Consider the following 5,136-nt stretch of genomic DNA (forward strand, 5'->3'; position numbering starts at 1 on the left):
ATCTGCGTGGAAATTACCTATTAAGCGCTCTCTCTCTCTCTCTCTCTCTCTCTCTCTCTCTCTCTCTCTCTCTCTCTCTACTCTTCTCCTCTTCTACTAAACTACTACACAAAAGGCCCTCTAAAATCTAATAAGCTGGATCTTGGAAAGGGAAAGGGAATAGTATCTGCGTGGAAATGACCTATTGATCTCTCTCTCTCTCTCTCTCTCTCTCTATCCCCGATCATTTCCCTAATTACTGCATGCTGTGGAATTGTTGCTCTTACGCCCTTCTTGCCCGACTCGCTTCGTCTCCAACCCCAGGCAATATCTTATGCAATTTTTTTTTTTTCTTATTTATCTCCCGTAAGTTACTGGATTCGTTAAAAGACGGGGGGTGGAACCTACATTTCTGCAGGTTATTTCTGGAAATGATTTCAGTGGAGATTATTTCCCACCCGTAGATTCGTTATCGCTGTTGGCCCATTTCCCGGCCCCCAGAAGCAGCGGCAGTTCGGACCGAATTTCTTTATTGATCCCTGCATTGAAATTCGTTAAAACCAACTCTGCTCACTCGCGCTTGGCTCACTCCTCTCTCTATCCTCTGCACGGTTGTTCCCCTATTTCGTCATATTCCTCCGTCCTCTTAATTATTATAATCCTTTCATATCACCATCACCATTAAAAACTCCTTTCTCCTCTTCTTCACAATTCCGTCGCAAATCTTAATCCTGTCTCGTACCTTCCTCCTCCTCTCCTCCTCCTGTCTTCCCTTCTCCTCCCCTCCTCCTCCTTTTTCCTTCTCCTTCTTCTCCACTTCCTTGATTATCATAATCGACATCATTATCACCACCGCGAAATTTTTTTTCTGCTTCCCCCCCCCCCCCTCCCCCCCTCCCCTCCCCCTTTTCGGGTCTTAATCACCGCTGCCATCACAAGTTATCGGAGGGCTATCAAGGACAACTAACCCTCCCCCCCCATCCACCCCGATGCTGACGACGGAATTAATTTCGTATTTCGTGGGAGAGATTGATCACCTCCGCGCGATTGCTTTATGCCACGACACTAACCACTATACACCAGCGGACCAGTAGAGGTCACGGAAGTATAGTTGGTCAGATGACCCTGAGGTTTGGTAGATGGTTGAATGTGAATGGTGGACGACCACAAGTTGATGTTGTACAGTTGTGGTTAAAAGTGTTCACAAGTTGACGTCGTAAACAGTTATGGTTAAAAGTGTCATCATCGAGCACTGAACTGCCTGCTGGGAGAAAGGCAGCAGGAGCTCGTGCTGAATCTGGGGGAGTTGATGAAAGGAGATTGTCTGATAATTTCACTTTCTGGTAAGGTTTTTTTTATGGTGCAGAGAACATTACGGTAAAGATTAATGCAGAAATCACCAGAAAATAATGATTTGCGAAGCGTGCTTGGAAAATCAAACTGACCAAGGGCAGGAAATAGTGTATCTTTTCTTTTTGTATGTATTTGTATCATATTAATATATGTCCGTTAATGAAAGCAGTTTGGACACGAGATACTGATATATTCATACTTATATTTATAATGTATGATATTAATGAGAGGACACGAGACACTGATATATTCATACTTATATGTATATGTATGGTATTAATAATAGGACACGAGATACTGATATATTCATACTTATATGTATATGTATGATATCAATGATAGGACAAGAGATACTGATATATTCATACTAATATTCATAATGTATGATATTAATGATAGGACACGAGATACTGATATATTCATTCTTATATGTATGTGTATGATAATAGTGATAGGACACGAGACACTGATATATTCATACTTATATGTATATGTATGATATCAATGATAGGACACGAGATACTGATATATTCATACTTATATCTATAATGAATGATATTAGTGATAGGACACGAGATACTGATATATTCATTTTTATATGTATGTGTATGATAATAGTGATAGGACACGAGATACTGATATATTCATACTTATATGTATATGTATGATATTAATGATAGGACACGAGATACTGATATATTCATACTTACATGTATAATGTATGATAATAATGAAACTTGTTCGTACACACATGCCTGTATTCCAATGGTTTATGTATATCATAATACGTTATTCTCATAGGAAATCCTTTGTGATAGAAGAAAGCTTCATTATAAGCATTATTGCTTCTAAACTTTGCATATGAATTCGCGCCGGTAACATTATGTAGAATTTATTGTTCAGTTAAGTGTTTCTTTAGATGGGGGTATTATCCTTTTGTATCCATTTTTTTTGTAGAATAAATTGCTGCAATAAATTATCAGGCTTAGATATTCTTCTGGGTTGTGAAAATGGAATGAAAATAATGTTATTGTTATTATTATTATTGTTATTGTTGTTGTTGTTATTATTATTATTATTATTATTATTATTATTATTATTATTATTATTGTATCTCATCATTTATGATTGATGATGTTGAAGGTAATATATAATAATAATATAATATAATAATAATAATAATAATAATAATAATAATAAGAAGAAGAAGAAGAAGAAGAAGAAGTTGAAGTTAAAGTCATAATAATAATAATAATAATAATAATGTAAAGGTAGCGGCGTTTGGGTCTGTTACATTAATAGCAACAGTAATAGCGATTAAAAAAAATAAAAGGTTTGTATCAATTAACCTGACAACAGCTATTTTCGGGAAATCTCATATCGGTACATCAAACGATTCAATTTGCATACATCTCTCAAACGACTTTGGCTGGGGAAATGAATCAGAGGATTCTTCTAGGTTTCTTCTCTCTCTCTCTCTCTCTCTCTCTCTCTCTCTCTCTCTCGTTTCCATTATCGTCTTTTTCTTTCTCCTCCATTTCGTCTTTTTGTTCTCCCTTAGCTTCGGTCTTATTCCTTCTCTCCTTATCTTAACGTAGTTTATGGCATCATTAAGGGCAGTGCTTACCTGGCAGGGGGTCTGGGGAGGGTAGGGTAGGGGTGTGTGTGTGTGTGTGTGTGTGCAGGCAGAGTTCCTCCTGGGGGTGTTTTGAAAATTATGCAATCGTATGTCAGCGGTATGTCCTCTGGCCAATTGTTTACGATAACTACTTATGATAATTACATCGGTAATTCATTCGTTTTTAAGGAGCATTGACGTTAAAAGGGTTATTACCTCCCCACTCCTTCCCCCTATTCTCCCCTACCCCACATTTTCTTATTTCTGTTTGTAATTATCCTATGTCTTCTGTTTCGTGTGTTTTCTTATATTTATATTGGATAGTTTTATTCTGTGTTCATTTCATGTGTTTCTCTCTCTCTCTCTCTCAACAACACATTTATGTACAGCGTCATGTGGTGATTACATCATCAATGACGTCATCTGGTTCGCTCGCCACATCCGTTGAATGACGTCACCACATCCATGTCACTGCGTCGTCAAAGTTCCCTTTAGCATTCTCATGGTGTCTGTCATCGTACTCTCAACCCGGCATCTCGCTTTCTAGCACAATCTGTGACGTCACTTATTTTTCTTTGATGACGTCATCGAAGTTTCATGCCGCTTATTTCGGACGTCGTCATAGCTTCTATTCTTTTTGAGTATTTATCCGATATCGTCACATCTTCGTCACCTTTCATTGCGTCATCTGTTCGTATGTTTCATTCTGTTTTGATGTGGGGGAGATCTCTTGTTTATAATTTTTTTTGAATTGTAAAAGAAAACTATTGAGATGGCTTTGTCTGCCCCGTCCGCAATTTCTCTTTGCCCTCAGGTCGTCAGAACTACTGAGGCATGAGGGCTGAGTGAATTTCACCTTTTTGTAAGTCATACTAAAATCCCTTCGACCGAGTGGGACGAATTGCAATGTGAAGGTCATAGAAACAGATACAGACATAATGAAAGAACTGCATAGAGGGACTCCTCTACCAAGCCACTAGGGGACCAATTAAAAAACAGAAAAAAGGGGGCGTAACTTCAGCTTTCTCCAATACGATGCAATGCATTCAGTCGTTCTTTGTAACTCGCTGGGAGAAAAAAAAACGATCATTGTGGAACAGTTTCCGATAATTACAGACTCCTCCTTCTTTCGTTTTCTCGCCAGTGACACAAATAGTGCACGAAAACAGCCAAAGTCTCGTCTTTTCGGCGCAGTCGATGTTTCTGCACAGCGTATAATGCTGAGATGTTGGGCCCTGTTCATATGGAAGAAGCCCACCACAGGGGCCACTGACTTGAAATTCAAGCTTCTAAAGGATATTATGGCGTTCATTAGGAAGAAGTAAGAGGAAGTTATAGGAAATTAAGAGATAAGTTCATAAATTGACAAATTGATAAATAAATAAATACCGATAGATTCTACACAAAAACAAACAACAGCCAAGACCTCATAATTGGTTGATGTCGCCTAGTTGAGTGACCTTGAGACCTTGACCAAGGCTTTCTCATACCCCCAAAAAAGTTGCCATATGAGGCGTTATTGTTTCACAGCCGTTTCTTGTCAGGAAAAAAAATAATCTCGGTTAAATTTCTCAGCGAAATCAACATTTCAATTTTCGTCAGTGAGTATGATCTCAGGGAGAAGTTAGGCAATTTCTTAAGGGAACGTGCATTGCATTAGAAATACTCTCTGAATGTATGTTTAGTATTTGATTTTTTCTGAAAAGATCTTCATCTTTGAAGGTATTGCTCATGAGGTAAGTTATTTTTAAACTGAAATTGGAAATTCTAACCGGCTTTAGATATATACGATGCAAAAGCAAAGTGCTTTAGATGCAAAAGCAAAGTGCTTTAGATGCAAAAGCAAAGATTTGCGTTAGAGATATATATTTGGGCAAACCACCGTAATTCGGATCCAAATAAAAGTAAAAGAAAAGTTGTAAATACTCAATATTTTAGAAATACAAAACACTATTCACAACAGAGGTTCATAATTCAACTCCATGCAAAAAAAAGCAAAATTTATAAACGAAAAAATATTTAAAAATCTAAAAGTGTAGGCAATACAACCCACTATTCACAACAGAGGTTCATAATTCAGGGCCATGCAAAAAAAAAAAAAATAAATAAATAAAGCAAAATGTTGAAATATATATATTTCACAACAGGTTCATTTACCGTGATAGAACGCTTTTATAAAACAGTTT

The 5,136-nt window shown here is 37.4% G+C and overlaps 1 protein-coding gene across 1 annotated transcript in view; it reads right to left on the reverse strand.

Annotated features, from left to right (window-relative positions):
* Window positions 1–5,136, reverse strand: part of LOC135197724 (proteoglycan Cow-like) — a gene marked incomplete in the record, with an annotated part of 434,085 nt that overhangs the window by 238,834 nt on the left and 190,115 nt on the right.

This window comes from Macrobrachium nipponense, chromosome 21, assembly GCF_015104395.2.
Source record: "Macrobrachium nipponense isolate FS-2020 chromosome 21, ASM1510439v2, whole genome shotgun sequence".
In the NCBI taxonomy this organism is placed as follows: domain Eukaryota; kingdom Metazoa; phylum Arthropoda; class Malacostraca; order Decapoda; family Palaemonidae; genus Macrobrachium; species Macrobrachium nipponense.